The sequence below is a fragment of the Hemicordylus capensis genome, chromosome 4, assembly GCF_027244095.1.
Source record: "Hemicordylus capensis ecotype Gifberg chromosome 4, rHemCap1.1.pri, whole genome shotgun sequence".
Classification (NCBI taxonomy): Eukaryota; Metazoa; Chordata; class Lepidosauria; order Squamata; family Cordylidae; genus Hemicordylus; species Hemicordylus capensis.
This window is the reverse complement of record NC_069660.1, coordinates 196,767,218-196,789,259: the sequence shown is the minus strand read 5'-3', so window position 1 is coordinate 196,789,259 and position 22,042 is coordinate 196,767,218.

The following is a 22,042-nucleotide window of genomic DNA, read 5'->3' as shown; positions in this document are numbered from 1 at the left end:
TGGGTCATCCACTAGAGCGACCAAGGCAGTTTCAGTCCCATATCGGTGTAGAAGCCTGATTGATAAGGGTCCAGATAATCCATATCATCCAAGACCCTCTGCAGCTGGGACGCTGCCACACAATCTATCACCTTGCCCTGAAAGGGCAGGTTAGGGACACGTCTATAGTTGTCCGGGTTGGAGGGATCAAGGGAGGGCTTTTTAAATAATGGTCTTACCACTTCCTCCTTGAGGCATGATGGCATCCTGCCTTCCCTTAATGAAGCATTATTAATCACCTCCAACCAACTGCCTGTACCCTCCCTGGCAGATTTTATTAGCCATGAAGGGCAAGGGTCAAGACCGCACGATGTCGCCCGCACACTGCCCAGGACCTTGTCCAGATCCTCAGGCTGCACCACTGAAAAGAATCCAACACAATAGGACCAGATGGTAGCAGAGGCACATCTGCTGGAACTGCCAAAACTCTGGAGTCCAAATCAGCATGGATGCGAGTGACTTTATCTGCAAAGTGACACACAAACTGATCACAATGGGCTATAGATGATTCCTCCCCCATTACCTTGGGGGATGTGTGCAGCAATGTCTTTGCTACATGAAACAGCTCTGCTGGTCTGCACTGAGCAGATGCAATGGAGGCTGAGAAAAAGCATTTCTTTGCTGCCCCCACCACCAGGGAGTAGTCCCTAAAATCGGCTCTAGCCTGTGTTCAGTCGGATTTGTCACAACCCTCCAGTGTTGTTCCAGCCGTCACTCAAGTTGTTTCATCACCCTTAGCTCTGAGGAAAACCAAGGAGCTGAATGGGCTCCACCAAGCCAGAGAAGGCATTTAGGAGCAACCGTGTTAACAGCCTGGGCTGTCTCTCCATTCCAGAGATTCACCAGGGCCTTGACAGGGTCACTAGTTCTGAACACTGGAAACTCTCTGAGGGCCATCTGAAAACCAAACAGGTCCATAAGCCTCAGGGGGAGGACCATTCTAATCAGTCCACCACTCCTGCAGAGGGCAGATGGAGCAGTCAAACTAAAGCCCACCGGATGATGATCTGTCCATGACAAGGGAGTTATCTCAAACTCCCCCACCTCCAGATAATTTATTCCCCAGTCAGCAAAATCCAGATCCAGAATATGTCCTGCCATGTGGGTAGGGCCCAATACCAGCTGAGACAGGCCCAGAGTTGCCATGGAGGCCATGAAATCCTGATCTGCACCTACTAGGGGGGCCTCAGCATGGACATTGAAATCCCCCAAGACAATAAGTTTGGGCAGAGGCATTTCTAGGGAAAATAGCATCTAGGGCAAGCACTGAAATTGCGCCCCCTGTCCAAACAGCTGACACCCATCTTTCAGATAACTTTACCATGATATCAGCTGAAAAATACAAGTCAAGCTCGTTAATATTTTAATATTTCAAAAACTATTTAGCAGTGGACATAGCCAGAACAAAAAATGCTGGAAAACTACGTATTTCAGTATGCTGGGGCTCATGAAATATCCAAATACTATGTGGAGGTGTACTTGGAAAACTAAACAGAAGTGCCTGTCTAATTCTCTACTATGCATTGTAGCATCACTATTAGTGATAGCATCACTATCACTACCTCCGAGACCAGCTCAAGTAGGCCAGCTCAGGTAGGGAGATTGAAGTGCAGCGGGGTGGTAGGTACACCAGCAGAATCCCCAGCCTATCTCAGAGGCCCACCCTCAAGGGCAAACACTCGAAATTCTGAGATTGCCTGACTGGGCACCTGGTTATGGGAAAGGTCTCTCGATAGATGACTTCAATGCCCCCTCTCCTGGAGGGGCTGCTGCATGATCAGGAAACCTGGAGGACATAACTGAGAGAGACCAACCCCACCCAGCTCATCCAACCAGGTCTCTGTCACACATACCAGGTCAGCATGCTCATCCACAATCAGATCATGGATGAGAGATGTTTTAGTGTTAACCAACCTGGCATTCAGCAGCAGCACCCTAGTTCTTGAGGGAGTGTTCTCGGAGCTCCCTTGGGACACAGGGTTGGGAGAAGAGCTGGGAAAAGGAACAGGCCTCAATTGCCTGGACTGTTTTCCCCTGTAACGGCCTGCCCAACTCCTACCACCATACCTCCCTCTGCCCACTACTTGTGATATTGCTGCCCCCACAACATCCCCACTTTTCTGCTCTCCCAGACACATCTCCTCAGCTCAACCAACCACAGCTCCTCTGTTTGATAAAAACCAGGTCCAGGACTCATGCAGTCAAACTCTCATGCTGGCTTCTTGATGGAGAAAACAAATGGAAGATCTTCTGAGGCCCCAGGCAGCTCGCCTCACAGCTGAGAGCCACAAGGACAAGAGCCCTTGTGCTCGCACCCTTCGGCTCACGCCACAAGCCTCATGCCATTGGCCCAGCCTGCTCTTTGTAGCAGGAGCAGCAGCAGCCCCACAGATGATGCACACCTGGAGCAAGGTGGGGCAGAGGCAAACACCAGAATCAGTGCCCCACTCAAGCTGTTCTCTTCTGCTAAATTTCATTGAATTCTTTCCCCAGTAACCCAAATGAATATATTTTTCTCTGGTGCGTGAAGCCACACACCAGCCAGGAGTGGGGATGGAAAAGTCCGCCTGCCCAACCACCACCACCATGGGGTGGCCTGCTCCCCCCCCCCTGTCAAGATTATGGGCAGTATGAGTGGCAGGGCTACTGTGGGCAGCGGGGGGATGGGGTGACATTTCAGCTCAGCACTATTTTTAAACCAGAGAAGCCAGGGATTGAACTGGGGACCTTATTCACACACAAAAAATCCCCTGCCTCCAAACTAATCTTGTGCATTATCCTGCTCCATCTTGGCCACTGGGGAGCTGAGCAACTCAAAGGTAACCTCCTGCAATTTCTCACGGTTTTTCGTTGGGCAGAGTGGAGGATCGGACATTAAGAGCGCATGGTCTTCTGGGGCACCTTGGAGGTCATGGTAGAAGAGATGTCTCCACAGCACTTCCGCTTTGCCTTACCGGCAAGATGATATCAAGGTCGGGCTCAAGCATTGTATTCATATTCATATTGGTTGTGTGAAGGAACCTTTGTCTTTCTTGAATCTGTTTTAATAGTTTGATGTTTTTTACTAGTTTTAACATTGTTTTAAACTTTAAATTGTTGTAATGTTTTAACCTTTTGTTGTTGTTTTTATTGTATTGTTGAAAACCATCCAGAGACTTGCGTTTTGAGTGGTATACCAAAAAAATATGTTAAATAAATAAATAATTCATTGCAAGATGCACATTTAAATATGGATTTTTATGGAGACATACAGAATGTGTAGAATCCGTAGACATATCCATATCTTATAAAATCCAACCTGTTGGAGAGTAGGAGGGGTCCAAAACCATGTATTTCATCACAAATTTTGGCAAAAGAGGAATTCAGTCATATCCCTAACTACTCTGAATGACACAAAATGTTCAGTACCAGTAATCTCAGAGGCTCATCAGTGTGGAAGTGGAGTGAATGAACGGTCTAGTTGAGAAGGAAAACATTTCTCATGATTGGCTATTAGGATGCCAACATTTCCAGTATGTTTGCAAGATGCTTTTCATTACCACTTGGTTAGTAGGATTCAATTCTGACAATGTTCAATAAAACAGTGGCTGAACTCACATGTAATGCGGAAATCATCAGTGGCTGAATTCATATGTAATGAGGGGGCTACACACCCTGAACCCCTGCTCTCCCATCTGAATTTGGACATTCTGGAGATCTGCCTCTCTGTAGAGACCGAGACTGCAGAGAGGTGGGGGAGCTGTCTTGACAGAAGGACATCCCACACAGCCAATCAGGCCGGAGTGAGAGAGGCGCTTCCTCCCTCAACTCCATTTCCATGGGGCCAAAACTGTGGTGCCAGCGTTTGGATGTTATGCCAGTGCTGCAGAACCAAAGTTAAGGGTGGCAAAACTCCATGCTGGTCGAAGGTTTAGAGTGGAGTTTGGGGAGGGAAACTGCATGTCCCTTTTTGCTCTTAACTCCGATTTCCTCAATTCAGACATGTGGCTTAGGAAAATGGAAGTGAAGGGACCTCCAGTTTTGTATTAGATCTGAATTCGGCCTATGAATGAACAAACAAGGAATAATCTGGCAGACTAATTAATGGATAGAGAAGGAGAGGAACAAGATGGAATATATTTTATATTGCATGACTGCACAATTTGTGATACACCAAACCAAATTCAGTTCACTAGCCATGAATGGCAGCCCACCAGGGGATTTAAACTTGCTGTTTTTGCTGCCTGACTGAGATTGTTAAAAAAAAATGAAAGAAAAGAACGAAGATATAGCTGCATTTGGCTTAGTGAGCTGCAGGTTGTGTAGGCCTGATGCAGAGAGAACTCTAGAGAAATGGAGAGAAGGATAAAAGGAAACTACTGAAAAATAATGTAGTGCTATAGTGTATAATATAAAGACATGGCAATGCACTATATTAATACATATGGGATTTTTTTTTAAACTCAGTGTTAGAAAAGGTCCCATACACATTTTCACATTATTGGAGGGCATTAATTTTAATGCCTGCTTTGCTAATACATGAGTCACAGGGGGTTGAGCACAGGTCTCAGGATTAAGATGATTTGTCTATCACTATTCAGTTTTTAACTTAAATCAATGCACTCTTGCTTGCTGATATAAGCAATACAGAAGCTTTTCTCAAGGCAAAAGGAGACAAGCTCCATTATAAATCTCCAGCTCCATATGGGGTGACATCCTGTTGTACATGTTTTATGGAATTCTGCCAAGCCCCCCTTCATTTTTTCAGGAGCCTTGTTAACTTTTAAGTTTAGAAATTACTGTGGTGTTCAGGTCCTTTGTCATGTCCTAATCCAAATGGTTTTTTTCAGTGCTGGATCTAATGCGGACAAAGGCAGACTGTCAAAAACTCATCTCTTTCCTCTGGCTGTGCCTGCAGCTTAGTTTTATACAGAACTCCACAGGAGTCTTTAAAATGCCACAATATTTTCCTTTTATCCTTTTTCTTTCTTTTTAAATAGCACATTGAACACCCTTGTATTTTTACATAGACAGTTGGTCATTCTCTTATTCGATTTCTCTTCTACTCAAATTTTAAGTAGCCCTGCATTTTTCATGCAAGTCGGTATATTATCCAAGCATTTCGATGTAGGCATTTTTACTAACATGGGGGGGGGGGGGCTTAGATTTCTTTGGCCTTATAGTCACTTATGTTGGCTTCCCTCAGATGATCTGAGAAGGAACTCTTCTTTCCTCCCGACTCCACAAATAAAACTTTCACACTTATCCTCATAGATTGCTCAAGAAATCTGAAAAAAATATCTTGCATGGAGGTTTTCTATTAGAAAATGATTATGTAGCTTGTCAGCTGAACAGTTTTCATGGTTCTCTTAGTTTACTGAAAGAGCACACCTTGTATAGAAGGTCCCAGTATCGAACTCTGATATGATCTCCACAAAAGAAAGCTATTTTGTGTTGCCTTCTCTGATTCTTCTTCCTTATTTCACACTTACTACCTTTCAAAATAACCTCCTTCAAAGCTTCCAGCAATCTTCACACCTCGACCACCTCAGGTCTGCTCCTTTTAACACTGAGCTTTGACATACAGATGATCACTCAATAACCTGGAAAGGTCTTCAGCACTTTTAGGTAAACTCTCAGCAGCTGCTTTCTCCTTCCTAGCCTACTAGTAAGTCTCCACAGTTTTCTAGGGGCAATATATTATCTCTCTAGGGAAAAGAAATCCCATTTCTAAAAACAAAGATAAGATAGCCAGACCAGGAGGCATTACAGCACACTCTCTCTTTCTCATAACAGCTTTTATGCAACAAAATGCTCAGGGAAACATGAAATCTTTAGGTTTCCCTATATCCCTATTTTCCCATGACACTCTATGGATGCGAAAGCTGGACTCCAAAGAAGCAAGACAGAAAAAGTATTGATGCTTTTGAACTTTGGTGCTGGAGAAGACTTTTGAGGATACCATAGACAGCCAGGAAAACAAACCAATGGGTCATAGAACAAATCAAGCCAGAATTTTCACTCGAATCCCCAGGCTCAAACTATCACAATTCAGACTCCTTGTGTGAAAATCCAACTCCCTTGAGAAGTCCATTATGCTGGGGCAAGTTGAAGGAAAGAGAAGAAGAGGACAACCAGCAGCAAGGACTCAATTATGACAGCAATGAATGCACCACTGAGAGACCTAAAAGGCCAAGCTGAAGACAGATCATCCTGGAGAGAATCTATCTTTGTGGTCACTAAGAATCAACACTGACTTGATAGCACTTTATCAATCAATCAATCAATCAATCAATCAATCGACAGAAGCATCTCCTCCTTAGACCTTGGAGAGCTACTTCCCATCGGTGTGGATAGCACTACTAAAATATATGTATTTGGTTACATTTATATTCTGCCCTTTCCCCCATCCTGGAATTCAAGGTGATGTATATGAAGTTTTCAGGCAGATACCCATCCAAACATTGATCTCTCAAAGCACGTCTTGATCAATGTATGTTAGGGACAATGTATACCTCATAGGCTGGTGCAAGGACTTTTGTTGCCCCACACAAAGCCTGGCTGCTTCCACTCATGTTTTATACTTTGTGGTGCTGTTATTTTCTATATGTATATTTTTACCTATGCCAACGCCACTGCCAACTCCTCCTCCTCCTCCACCACCAACAACAGAGCAGCCGGCCAGAAGGGTGTGTGAGCCGGCTCAGTTTGAGCTTGGCTTAACAGGTTCAGGGTCAAACTGGACCAGCCTTGACCAGTCCAAGTTCGAGCTGAACAAGGCCCAGATTGAGCTGAGCTGGCTTGGAGTTAAAGTACTAAAGGGGAATTGGGTGAAGATTCCTCTTTACCAGAACAGGCAAGGACTGGAGGGGCCTTTCTAATTATAGAGGGGGTGGGAGGGGAATAAAACGGTACTTACAAGTACGAGCTGCAGAGGTGGCAGTGGCCTCGGGGCTGGCGGGGGCTTCCACCCCCCACCCCTGCCAGCCTCCACCTGAGTAGCCCAAGCTAATTCAGGCCCCAGTTCAGGCCTCTGAGCAGGTGTGCGGATCACTAGAATGGCTTCCATGCATGTGCAGAGGCCATTGTAGTGACCTCCACACCGGCACAGAGGCCCGAACCAGGCACAAACTGGCCCGGAATACTCAAGGGGAGGCTGGCAGCGTTGGGGGACAGCTGCCGCTGCACCTGCTAACACCCCCCCCCCATGGCTACCAGTGCTGCAGCCATGGCTCATAAGTACCTTTTTACTCCCCTCCTGCCCCCTCTCTACTTAGAAAAGCCCTCCTGCCCCTGTACTGGTAAAGAGGAATCCTCACTGGATTCCCCTTTGCCAATATAGCTTTGAGCCAGTTGAGCCAACTCGATTCAAACTCAAACTGAGTCCGGCTCAACCGGGCCAAAATCAATCTGGGCCAGGTCAGCTTGAATCTGGTCTGGGTTCAAGTCCAACCAGCAAATCCAGTTTTAAGCACTCCTCTATCAGTGGGTGGGCCAGAGGAGAAGAGGAGGCGTGGCAGTTGCAGGTGTAGGCTGGGGTTTCTCTGGCTGCATGCCTGGCTTCTTTGCCCACTAGCCCTTCCTGCTTCCAACAGTGGGGCAGACACAGGAAGAGCGGATGGGCTAGCCAAAGGAGAAGAGGCATGGCAGCCAGGGTTGCCGGACACAACTGCCAGCTGGCTCACTGGCTTCTATGGCTAAGCCAGTGAGTCGGCTGGCAGCCTCATCCTGTCATTGCCGCCACTGTACCTTGTCTTCTCCTCTGGCATGCCCTCCCACTCTTCCTGCTTCTGGCTAGGACCCGGAAGCAGGAGAAGCGGGTAATCCACCATAGGAGAAGAGGAGGTGGCAGCAGTGGAAGGGGGACAGTTGGGTGCTGCTCCCACTGCCCCATCCTTGTGCTGTCCACCCCCACCACCCACATCCTGTCCTAGGCAACCACCTAGTTGGCCTGGTGTTTGGGCTGGCCCTGATAACTCATATATATTCTTCTTAAATTTCTAAGGCATATTTCCATTATAGTGTTCAGTCTTCCCTCTAAGGCATGCACATGTGTGCATGCATCCAAGTTTTTCTATGCCCATTCAATTAATTTTAGACACCACTCAGGTCGGTAATGGGGCTCAGGAAGGTCCCATTTTGAATTCATGTGCATACACACTGCCTTGATACTACTGCCCAGAACAAAATCCATTCCACGCACCAATGAAAAAATTAGAGGGCACAGTGATAGTATTCCATAATCAGCATTCTGCTCTTGCTTTGACTAGATCTATGCATGCATGTGGTAGAACCTTGAGGTGGTAGTACATTGCACCTCCTGCCACTACTGTGGATCATGCCACTTTTGAATTTTTTGCTATGTAAAAAACAATCCCTGCAAATAAAAAATGATCACATTGGGAAGAAAGGCGATTCTCTTCCTTTGCCAGTTACATTGGTCTTCAGGAGTTTAAACATCAAGAATATTCGAAAATGTGATCATCTACCTAGTCTGAAGTAGTTCAGTCCATTCACCCACTTCAGCATTCTATCACTTCATTCTGTGACATATATAAACCAAATCTTATTTTTTGTCAGGATCTTCTTCTTCTTCTTCTTCTTCTTCTTCTTCTTCTTCTTCTTCTTCTTCTTCTTCTTCTTCTTCTTCTTCTTCTTAATGCAATCCTGTTTTGGTTTCCCAAGATATCTCTTTAGATTTGTTCAGCTATAGCCTACTGAAATAACAAACTAGCATTACTAATATATGAGTTTTTTAACCCCTTGTGGGAATACCCCATGTGATGTCTTTAAAGTCACAGTTATTTTAATTAGTGCATCAGCATGAAGCTTGGCTTGTATCCAAAATGGCCATATGGCACAACAATTTGTGGTCTTCTTGTGTGGCCACAGGGTATAAGTGTATTTACTGAAATTCCAAAACGTATTTACTAAGGGCGGGGGGGGGGAGCTTACAACATATCCTCAATTTATTAGACAAGCAGAAAAAAAGCATTACAGATCTCTAATACTGAGCCAAATAGGGCTGTGTGTTTTGTGAATGTTGTTGCCCCATGAAATGCACCCCCTTTAAAGCAATTCCCCATGCTTTTCGGAAAGGTTGCAAAACTGTTCACAAGGGGAGTGGTACTTGGGAAAAGAAGAAGAAAATCTTCCCATTGCTAATACAATGCTTCCTAATCCAGTTTGTGCATATTTGACATCCAAATGTACATTCTGTTGACCGTTAGAGAGCAGATAACATCTACATCCCCATGTACATCTTAATACTGATGTCATCAATTCACATTGCAATACTTTCAATTGCATGTGCATCCCCATCCACATTCTGGCCCTACTAATCAAGTATAAGTACATAGGCTTGACTAGACTTGGATTTGGTTGAAATATGTCCATGCACCACAGACACGAAGTGAGACCACCAGTACAGCAAAGGAACAATGGCCTAGTTGTCTGGGCAATGGATATGTGTTAGGGCTGTGTGAAACATTGGGCTGGTATTTGGCTCATAAGCAAATCAGGCTTGCTTTGTCTAAATCTGGCCCAATTTTACTCAAATTGATTCACTGATTCACTGCCTGAACTACTGTTTTATCCAGGTACAATCAGGCCAAATTACTAAGGCAGTCTTCTCCACCACCACCTCCACAGACTCCTTTATTTATAGGTAGGAGCCAAGTGCAGTTGCAGTGACACAGCTTCACCTTGAAAAGAACTGCTGGAAGAGGTTTTTCTTTCCTCTTCCTGCAGTCCTGGCCAAGGCACAAGGACTTTTGGGAATCATAGAGGCTCTTCATACAATCAGTGTGAAGAGCCGTAAGGGGGTTTGCGGGGAGAGCGGGCTTAGCCCATTCTCCCTGAAGACGATCCAAAGGCAGCCCTGGATGGCTGGATCAGCTGCCCACACGACCGCCGGCTCCATCACGGAGCCGGCAGGGGATGCAGGGATTGGGGGCCACGTGGCCCCTGGAAGTTCCAGGATGCCCTGTGTGAGCACGTCAGATCTGTAGGCACAGAAAACAGACATCAGTTCAGAAGCACTGATGAATGAATCAAGGAGAGTGCATTGCACATGAGCAGCCCTAGCCAGGTTAGGGCAGCCCTACCTGGGTAGGGCTGCTTGTGTGCAGCGCCAGAATTGATGCTGATCTTGGCGCTGCCTCACCTGCTAGCCCAAGCTTTTTTTGTTTTTAAAACCAGGGATTTGATTGAGTCACAGGCGTGGGTATGCCCTTTACCCCAGGTCTGGGGTTATGCCCCTGGTGGCGCAGTGGTAAAACTGCCGCCCTGTAACCAGAAGGTTACAAGTTCGATCCTGACCAGGGGCTCAAGGTTGATTCAGCCTTCCATCCTTCCGAGGTCAGTAAAATGAGTACCCAGAATGTTGGGGGCAATATGCTAAATCATTGTAAACCGCTTAGAGAGCTCCGGCTATAGAGCAGTATATAAATGTAAGTGCTATTGCTATTGCTATGTGTATGCTCGGGCTATACATAGCCTGACCCTACACAGAGTCAGGCTCCTAGAGTGTCTGACTCCTGGGGGAATCCCCCAATGCACCACACAGTGCATTGTGGGATTCCTGGAAGTCAGGAAAATGACTTCCAGCTCCCAGAGATCTGTGCTTCCCAGAACATCATAGATTGTGTGGGCGTGTGACAGTGTGCCAAAGGTGAGGGAACAGATCAAAGGTGAGCGAACACAACTGTAAGGGGGAGACTTAAGGGCATCGTTTCCTCCAATAGCAATGTGGCACCCTGTGCCAATCATTGTAAGAAAAGCAGGTACACCCAAAAGAAGAGAGAGGATTTTGCTGCATATTCAGAGGAATCCTGAAGAATGCAGAACTACAAGTCTTGAAAAATTAAGCCTCCAAAGGGGATAAAATACCTCCAAAAGGAGGAACAAGTGGAAGAGAGAGAGAGAGAGAGAGAGAGAGAGAGAGAGAGAGAGAGAGAGAGAGAGAGAGAGAGAGAGTGTATGCATAGCCCCATAAGGCAGTTGCCTAAGGAGCAGGTGGGTTATATAGTGAAGCTTTGCAGGGTGAGGAAAGAAGACAGAAGGAGAACAGATGTTGAAATGTGAGCAGATACACACAGACACACACACCAAGGGAAAAACACACAGACACAGTGGGTGGGGATGTGGGACAGATAAAATAACAGAGACTAAGCAGGTAGAAATGAAGGGAAGAGGAACATACAGGGAAAAAGATATCCTGTGAGAGCAGCAAGAAGCAGTGAGAAGAGCTGCCCTCTGAAGGGATTTTCAAAGGGGTAGGTATGTAAACCTTTCCCCAAAACTTTCTGGGGAGTGTAGCCCAGTGTACAGGGGGCTTCCAGATTAGCAAAGGGATCAACTGGAATCTGCTGGAAGTTTACTTCCAGTAATAAAATAAGAACTTTTTAAAAAACACCAGCTGACATCCTAGGATTTTCAGTTCACATTTAGCTGCTTTGGGAGCAACAGGAAACAAAGGAAAGTAAAATGTGAACACCTCCATCAGGAAACCTTATTCATAACCTTTGTATTTCCCATTCCTACAGGGAGAAACTGACATATATTGTACACAAATTTAGCAGGGTCACATACTGCAGGTTGGGAATAAAGTGGGTCCGGAATCTAAAAATCTTAAAAATTGATGACAGCCTGATCTCGTGGGGGTCTACTCAAAAGTAAGTTCCACTTATTTCAACTGCTAAAATGCTTAAAGCTCCAGTTCATATGGTACCTTCTTCATATGTGTATGGGTGTGGCCAGCCCCAGCCCTGTGCAGGGACTGGCCATTTGCCTCACCCCATATTTGGAAGGCACGATGCTGAGACCTTGGAGGGTCTCAGTGTGACAATTGGGAAGACAACTAACAATTGGGGAGACACTTTCCCCCTGGGCTCAGTCCTTGCCAGGTGGGATCCCCACTCTCTCCCTGGGGACAGAGTGGACATAGCTGGTGGCCCTATTGTGGGCAAGTAGCAATTTTTGGCTCCCCACCAGATTGGCTTTTGGCTTGAGGTCTTTTCATCTACTGTGGCCCTATTGTGGGCAAGTAGCAATTTTTGGCTCCCCACCAGATTGGCTTTTGGCTTGAGGTCTTTTCATCTACTCTGTTCTGTTTCTCAGTGTAGTTATTTAAATACATCACAGCAAACAGGTGCAATGTGGGTTAGAATAATGAGGTTTACACCATTGGGCACCCTTGGGCTAATTTATGCAGGGGGAGTGATTAATCAGAGGCTTTGCAGTTCAGGGACTACAGTTCACACTCTTATCTGCTTCAAGACTTCTCACACTCCAAAGGTTGAGTGGCTTTCAGGGGGTGAAGTCTACAAAAGTGTCGTGACCTTTAAGGGTTAGTAAAATATCACCATGGTGCTGATTCCATGCTCTAAGCAAGGGTGTGTTGTCCAAAGCATTCAGGGAAGGACAGTTAGTCTGACCCCCTTAGCTGAGATTAGGCCTGCACTGCATTGGGATGGGGGTATCTCCAAAATCTAGTTCACTAATTGTTTGATAAAGTGGCCTTTTCTTCCAAGATTTTGGTGTTGTATGTTTTTTTCTGTGTTGTGCCTCTAGGATGTGGGTGTAACTCATACATGCTTATGGATCGACAAAATTAATCAGCGGGGGGTGGGGGGTGTTCTGACTGAGCCCAATTAACTGCAGATAGATTATTATGCAACTAGTTGGGATGGGTGCAGAGCATCTGCACCTCTAGTTCTCCCCCATTCCCCTGACCCCATTGTCCCCCCCTCCCGGTGCTCCTACCCCTGGCGCTCCTGCCTTGTGGCCAGCAGGTGGGCTGGACAGGGAGGCTGAGCCACCCTCTCTGCTGCCCACCCACCACTACTGTCTTCTCCCCCACCCCCGGAGCTCATGCCTTTTGGCTGGCAGGCAGGCTGGAGAGAGAGGCTGTGCCGTCCTCTCTACCACCCACTGCTGCCATTACCATTTTCTCCCCCGTCCCCATGGCTAATCGGCAGCTGCTTGCGAACTCTCACGAGAGCTGCCACACATAGGATTAGCCACGGGCATGTCTTAGAGAAATAAATGTATAGATTATTATGGAAGTGATTACCTGTAGTGTTTAACTATAGATGAATTCCTAACATTGGAAGTTGCTTGGGGCTACTCCCATCCAGATTCTCACAACAGAACAGCAACCACTCCATGACAGAGTGCTTCAGGAGAGAGAAAGACAGGTGCCTTGGTGATATGTCTGCTCATAATTACACACATTAAATGGATGGTAATTTTAAAAATAAAATAAAAGTTATTCTTTAATTTTAAAAAATCATTTGCTGCACCCCTACATGTTGCATCCTTTCAACTTATTTGTATCCATTAGAGATATTACAACCTTGATCCTGCTTGAGTGGAGTGTAAATAACTGCACAAGTGGTGGCTCCAAACAGAGCTGGCTCTAGTATAAATAGTACCCTCGGCAAGGAGTACTTTTGGCAGCCTTCATAGTAATGGGTGGAAGTTCATTTTTGCACATGGCACCTAAACAACCTGTATAATAAAAGGCTAAAGACACTGGACTGGGTCTCACGATCAGTGAGACCCGGTTTTAACCTGTGAGCGGGAAGAGCGGGCTAAGCCCGCTCTCCCCGCTCACGAGCAGGCAGGGAGCCCTGGGCGGCTGGATCGGCCGCCCACATGATGGCCGGCCCCGAGATGGAGCCGGCAGGGGTGGGGGGAGCGGGGGCCGTGCCGCCCCCACAAGCCCCAGTATGCCCTATGTGAGCACACAGGGCATACTGGGGAGACCCCCGAGCCAGGAGGTGGCTTTTTGCCTCCCGGCCGGGGGGTCTACTCATGAGTAGGCACGTCACGAAGCCGCACCGCGGCTACTCACGATGGTAAAAAGCAGGTTTGCTGGAGCGTTCACTCTGCAAACCTGCTTTTTACCAGGGGTTCTCAAGCGGGTTTGCCGCTCAAGAACCACCAGGCTTGGCTGCGAGTCCGGTGGTTCTTACGGTCACCAAAAATCGGGCTAGCCTCTGCTAGCCCGATTTTTGCTGATCGTGAGAAGCGCCCCACTGTGTTTTTCTTCCTTGCGATGTCATTCAAGACAACACATTCAACACTCACAAACAGTTGAATGTTCAGCTTAGTGCCCCCTTTAAGTAGACACCCTAGCTCATCCCACCCAAGGTCATCCCACCCAAGGCCAGTCCTGGCTTCAGATGGTGATGCCTTCTCTAGACACATCAAAGGATGCATCCTGTGTAGTTCCACGTGTGAATCTCCATCAATGGAATAAAGCAAAATATGTTATCTGCTCACTTCCTGGTTAAAGGATCTGAACAGCACATACATCTTTGGTTTCCTTTCCATTTTTTCTCCCCAACTTGGAGCAATTTATCTATAACAATATTGAAACAGTTACTATCTAAAATACATATTCATAATGAAATTTTTTAATAAACTGCGACAGATTTTTATACTGCCACTAACAAAACAAGTGAATTTAATTAAAAATGAAGATGAAAGAGTGGGAATTGACATGAGCTTGTTTCATGCAGAGTGCCATAATAGATGCAAAAGCCACCAGAGATCAAGAAAAGGGGAAGCACAAAGAAGGAGAGTTTTGCTGGAGGGAATAGTTCTCTTTGCTAGATTGGGAGGGGGATTAATCTGAGAGTCTTGGGTGTTGATAAATCAAGCAGAAAATATGGTTATTTTGTTTTAAAGGCACATTGGCTATGACAATCTGAAGTCATCGCCTATCTCCTTGCACATTTGGTATGATAAAATAAAATGACCTTTTGGTTCAGAGAAAGTATATCTTGCTCTGCATATGACAGTGAAGAAGACAGCAAAGAGCCAAGCATCTGGGCCTGCAATTTGGAGTTGTGCCTTTGGCTGTCAGTAAACACACCATATGATCAAACACATCTGCACCTATGCAAACTCACAAACTCTAGCCAATTTTCCATCGTCGCTGGGAAACATTTTAAATGGTCTCATTTAGAGCTGAAATAAGCAAGGTTTTTCCTCATCATTTGATGCATATTTTAATTAGGAGCTTTAAAGCTTCAGAAGCACTCCATGAGCTATATGCAGCCTGACCTCTATGCATGTTTACTTGGAAGTAAGCCATGCTGGGCTCAGTGGGGTATATGTCCAGGTAGCTGTGTGACTTATTACCCAAAGAATGGCCTGAGGGCATGTGAGATAGTTCTACTGATAAAGCAAAGCACTTTTATGTCCATTGGTTTCAGTGGGAGAGAGAGAAGCATATGCTTTTCTTGCTCACTGAAATCAGTGGGACTATAGTGCTTAACTCTGGCTGAGTGGTAGTTCCCCTCTTTTACACCTTCTAGCACAAGAGAAAGAGTATGAAGGTTGAGATTATGCTGGCAAAGCATCACTGCTCCTAGCTACAGGAGGTTTTCAGTATGGTCACAGAGATGTACCCAGAAGTGTTAACAAGGTCACGAAGCACATCCCCATGTGCCACAGTATAACTACTGCATGGTGAAGTTCCACACCCAATGAGTGACCAGGACAAGGAGCTCCCAGGAGTGGCATAGGTCGATTGGAACAGTGGCGTAGCCACCATTGGATGGGAGGGGGAGAATGCCCAAGGCCAGGGGTCTCCAAGGACTGACAGCTGTCCCTTCCTGCTGCCCCTGCATTGGGCACTCAGGCCCTGCTGCCCCTGCATTGGGCACTCACCAGCACCAGCTGCTCTCTGAGTTACTGAGTCAGCACTTTAAAAAAGAATGCAAGAAAGAAAGCCGAAATCCGGGTGAATCTGGGTGGTCTAAGCAATCTGAATGAGAGCCTTAAAACCCGGGTGGAAACCCAGAATTTTGGGGGGATGGCAACTCTAGAGACAGCAGGCCCTGAGCTCAATAAGGTGTCGGGGAGTGAGGAACAATATAGTGAAGCCCCCGACTACTGCGGTGCAGTCCCACCCTACTCCACTTCTATCAGGGATAAGGGTAGGAATCCAGCAAGCTATTTTTCAAATACTATATAGGTAACCAAGACTTTTGTTTACTTAACTATAGGAAGGGGGAGAGGGGAAGAAATGATTTTAAAAAATTATTCCAGCACGTATGTAGTTTATAACAAATCCCTAACCCCTTCCCCCTCCACACACACAGTGGAAAACCTAGTCCAAGGATGTAGTTGGGTCAGACCTGTCCCTTGCTCCACTCTTCATATTCTTCATATAAGAGAGCTGATGTCGTATTACTGCTTGTCCTCTCTCTCTGCTTGTCTTGTCTTCCCACTTGACTTTTCTCTCTCACTCTGATCCTCTCAATCAAGGATTTAACGGCTTTCTTCTCATGCCCTGTTCTTTCCTCAGTCTAGCACTTCCCTCGGAAGAAACTCTCCCCTCAGATCCACATTATGGTAGCCCCAAAGGTCAACCAACCCCCCATCTGCCTTTGTGTTCCAACAGGGGACTGCACTCACAGGGTTACATACATAATGCATTTTAAAGCCAACTGAGTTGTGGCAGTCAGTTCCACAAATTAATTGTGCACCATGTGAAGAAGTAGCAGTGGTCTTGAACCTACTACCAATGCATTTGATTGGGTAATCCAGAGTTCTAATATTATAGGAGAGGGAGACAATGTTTCTCTATTCACTCTCTCTCTACACTGATGGATTTGAATGCATTGCCAGGTTACAGATGTTGGTCAATAATATGCTGTCAATTTCAAACCTAGCCCAAGATATATTAAAGGTAAAGTGTGCTGACAAATCAATTTCGGCTCCTGGCACCCACAGAGCCCTGTGGTTTTCTGTGGTAGAATACAGGAGGGGTTTACCATTGCCTCCTCCAGTGCAGTATGAGACGATAACTTTCAGCATGTTCCTATATTGCTGCTGCCCGATATAGTACCAGTGGGGATTTGAACCAGCAACCTTCTGCTCATTAGTCAAGCATTTCCCCACTACAACACTTAATGTGTCTGAAGATATATTACTTATCCTAATATAAATGGTAGTTAAATGATGTTCTGAACTATAATAGTGTTCTCTTTGAAAGCTTTAAGATACATTTTCCCTTTCCGGTGATTAAAAATATTCTTATCCTTATTTCCTGCCTTTGAGCTAGCTGGTATCTTTTGTTATTTTTCTAGGACCTTCTGATAGACCACAGTATTCCTCAGAAAACTGTGAATATATGAGACAAAATGACATTGTCTTCATTGAAAAAGCAATAACATTATACAAACAGCCTGCTATCCCCCCCCCTTTTATACAGTTCTGCAGCTAAAGACCAGTATGTAATGACAGTATCCCAAGGCGAAGTTAAGGGTCATTAACATGAGCAAATCAAAGGGATTACCATTATCACAGCAGCACATCAAAAAGAATATGACAGTTATAAACGGGGGCTCAGAGCTTGTTTGGTTTTAATATATAATTCCTAAAGAGGCAGCCTTATCTGAAAGTGGCAGTTCACCCACCCCGCTTGAACATTTTGAAATATTCCCAATGAAATGGAAATATTGGGTGGTAGAAGAGAACCAAACACAGGCAGTGACTTGATGTGCCCCAGGAAATTCCATGTGCTTGCACCCTAAGAGTATTATGTGACCACACACAATCAAAGAGTAATGTAAGTGATTAAGGAGCTTTCTGTAATCCAACTCTTACACGGCATACTGAAAAAGGACCTAAAGCCTGCTGACATTGAACCCTAAGGCAAAATGCTTAATGAGTATCAAAAAGAAAGAGCAGTCCAGGCATTGCAATTCTGTCTGGTTTACAATGCACTTCGAGCTTTCACACCTCCTTGAATACTCAGGCCTAAAGCCAAGCTGTGCAGCAGCATGTGATACATCTATTACTGGGCTGTACCAGATCAGACTACGAGTGAGGAGTGAGGGGTTGTATTTTTAGATGATCCTCTTCATTTTTTTTTTAAAAAATGCCTGCTAATAGAGATGTGCAAACAGGTTAGAATTCGAACTGTTTAGAATTTGAACCAGTTTGGTTCGAAGTTTGAACTCAGACAAAACAGGGCATTGATAAGGCAATGCCGGTCCAAGCTTGAACTAGACAGAGCCTGGCTCTATTTGACCTTGTTCAAAGAAGCTAGAAGACTCGAGCCTCCATTTTAGGTTCTGGTGGCCATTTTGTGACACTTGTTTCACTTGCTGTGATTTGCCGAACGCCTGTTTCCCTGATTGCCAGATGTGTCTGGTCCTCTGGTAGGCTTTTCAGTGCTGCCAGTCCTGGAGAACTGGCACCCTATTGGCCCTGGGGGAAGGACAAGAGTGGGGGCTCCAAAGGAGGGACATTCAACTTGTACTTAAAGGCAAGCCCTGGCCTTGCAAAATCACTCTGCTTTGCTGAGGTGAGAGAGAGAGCGAGAGCTGACTGACTGCTGGTTTTTGGCTGTTCTTGGAGTGCTGCCTCTCTCTGTCTCTGATCTCTGGTGGTGGTGGTGACGTCTGTGACTCTGTGTCCTGCTTGAGCCCTGTGGGCGGTTTCCTTATTTTGTTGTTGCTTCACCACCAATTTCCCTTCTTTTTAAAAGTAATTTTTCCTGGCTATGTGTGGCTGCTGTGCTGTCCCTTTTGGATATTCCCCCCCCCCAGAGCAGTCTTCTCCTGCTCTCTGTCCAGCTAGCCACTGCGCGGGGGGGGGGGGGCATTTTTTGCATTCCCCCCAACCCCTTTCTTTTTCCTGACTGACTGGCTGCTTTATTTTTTCGTGGCTGGGTTGACTCAATCCCCAGCAACCTCAGTCCCTTCACTCCATTTTGGATGGTTTGTTTTTCAAAACAAAAAACCCACCCCTATTATTGCTGCTTTAAAAAGCACACTGCTTGCTCCAGCAGTGGCTGCCTGTCCTCTCCACAGACCTAGGCACCACCCCGCTTTCCCCCTCACCTTTCCCCCAGCAGTTCCCCAAATTCTGCCTTCCAGCATTGAATTTTATTTTACTCAGTGTTTATTTTAGTTTGGGTGGGTGGGTTTACACACTCCACCTGGGTCTCCAACATAATCGCAGCAGTAGAGTCAGTGCTGGAGTGTGTGGACATCTTCTGCGTGGCACACATGCTCCATCTGGATGTGAGGGACTCCCTTGCCCTCAAGGAAGTGAAGGCATCCAGGGCCCAGGGCCGCTCGATTCAGGGTGCTGTTGCTGCCACGGCTGTGCTTGTGGACAAGGCCCACAATATTGCAGCTCACTTCCATCAGAGTGAGAGGTCCAGTCGCTTGCTCCATGAGTGGCAACATGAGCATGGCCTTCTGCAACATCTCATCCCCATGGATGTAGATATCCGGTGGAACTCCACCTTTCTCTTGCTACAGCACCTGTTGGAGCAGGAGGTGGCCCTCAACAACCTGGTGAGGAATGGGGCCTTGGGTGTGTGCAACCTCTCTAACTCAGAGTGGAAGCTCATGCCAGCACTCTACCCTTCTTGTTCACAATAAAGATTTTGTGTGCCAATGCCACTCCTCTGAGCCAGGCCCTGCCCATGGCTCTCCTCCTGGGAAAGCTGATGGGTGAAATCTAGACCTCACTGACCACTCCAGAGGGCCATGCACTTGCTAGATGGCTGAGTGCTGGGGTTGTTGACAGGCTGGTTGATAAGTTGGGTGACAGAGAGGAGTATATCCTGGCTTGTCTCTGTGGCCTGACCATCAAGAGCAATGTTATGTGTGGAGGGACCTCTTGGTTGACAGAGTTAGTGAGGAGGAGGTCAAGAGGACTAGAGAACAGGAGGGTGGTGGTGATGTCCCCCGCGCCCCGTGTGCACGACCCACACCCAGCAGCAGTGTGGGCAGCCCTTCCTCTCCCACAGCTTCCTCTTCCCAGTCTAGCAGCGTGGCATCCCAGGCAGTGGTGCCAACACAGCAGGCAGTTCTTAAATCAACCCAGTGATTTAAGCAGGTGTGCCTTGGCACCTTGCCTGGTTTGCAGGAGGCTCGCCTACTAGGCCCAGCATGAGTGCTGCACAATCCATTGCCCAGTACTTGGAGGAGCCTGTGGAGGAAGACCCAGAGATGAACCATGCTCAGTTCTGGGCAACCCGCCGCCAAATCTGGCCAGACTTGGCGATGGTTGCATTGTGCCTCCTCACCTACCCACCAACCAGCATCCAGAGCGAGTGGGTATTTTCATGTGCTGGTGATGTGGTAACCTCTGCTCGGTCCAGGTTGGACCCTGGCTTGGTCAAGCAGCTAGTTTTTTCTCAAGGATAATCTCCCCCTGTGGGGCCACTCCGAGATGGAAATTGAGCTGGGCAAGTGTTTGGCCCATGGTTGGTCCATGGTGTTAGCCAGCCTCCTGGCAACAACTTCCATGCATCCTAACCTCCCTCCTTCTTTCTTTAGCTGTGCCACGTCGCATCACATTGCTAGTGCTGTGACATGACATCTGGACACATACACACATTGGCACCACCCATGATGCTGAACATCCCCTGGTTCCTTCTGGCCAGCAGCACTCGGGGGGGTGGGTGGCTGTGGGTATACACACAAACACTAGGTGGGGTGTCAATGCAGCACTGTGTATATTTGCAAATGTGTAGATTTGTAAATATGTACATTTGTAAATTTGTAAAATTTTGAATGTGTACATAGGTGACTTGTGGGGAGTCAGGGGGGGACTGTAAAAATGTGGATTTGTAAAAATATAAATCTGCAAATGTGTAGAATAAAAGTGTACAGATATAAATGTGTAAAAGTGTTAATATGTTAATATGTAGAACTAGCTGCTGTAAATGTGTAGAAGTGTTGTGCAGGTGTGTGTGCAGGTGTGTGGAGGTTTTTGTTGTGTGGGTTGGTGTGGTAGAGACTAGAGGTTTCTTTCTTATGTGTTGATAGGGTTTTGGCTTGTGTAGCTAGTTGGTATGTAAATATTATAGCTGTATAGAAGCATGTGTGTGTGTATATACTTGTATATAATATATTTGTACAATGTGTATATAGCCCTCCCCTTCCCCCTCTTCAGTTTAGTTCTAGCATGCACACACCAAACACACATGCACTGCCAGTGATGAGTAAGTGGTTTGGTGCCAACACGTGTCTGGGGCCTCTGGGGCCTCCAGCAAAGATGTGGTGGACCTGACAGTCTGAGGTGGATTTTCCTTTATAGTATCTGCATGCATGAAGAGAAGAGCAGAAAAAATCTCAAGGTGTGTTATTTTAAGTCCTCATTTAACGTGGTGTGTTTTTGCCTCGCCCTCTTTCTTTGCAGTTTTTGTGATGGGTTGGTTTTGCTGCCTTGCACCATAGTGTGTCTTGCTAGGTGTTTGTTTGTGGCTGTAGTAGTCTTTGGTGTTGGCCTCAAATCCCCATTATTCTCCATGGGCGAAATGTGAAAATGGAAAAAATCACAGGAGTGTCTAATTGCTTTGGGGGCAGTGCCGGGATCCACCTTGATTGCGATTCACATGAGCAGCCTTATTGATTAACCTCTTGACTATAGCTGTGCTTACAAAACAAAGTTGGGCTAATGCAAGGAGATCTTGTAGCTGCATAAAGTCACAGGAATTTTATTGTGTTATTTCAATCAAATTGTGCTCTTGCACACAAGTTCCTTTGGGACTTATGAAGGACATGTTGCACAAGTGAACACATGTTTGCAGTATGAAAACTAGTCTGAAGCACAGACTTCACTCAACTAGCAATCACAGCAGCCTTGTGCTAGCACAATCATGTCCTTGCTCAAGCGAAGGCAGAATGTCAGCCACAAGGAATGTAGGGTTATGAAGCAGCTTTCTACTGGAAACTGAATTGCTTCCCTTTCTAGGTGAGCTCACATTATGCCACCCCTCCACCCATTCCTGGGCTATATAATGGCTTTGCATATCACATCTACCAATGGTGACTATTGCAATGGTGCTACCAATGGTGACTATTGCAAACACAAACTCGGGTTGTACTGTACAATATCCTAGATGGGCTCAGTGTGCTGATACAAGATTGCACATCCTGACAATTCACTTGTGCAGCAGTCCTTATGGCTGATGGTATGCATTGTGCACATGTTTACTAGACCCGTAAGACTGGGCCCTTTTTTTATTTCTGCCCAG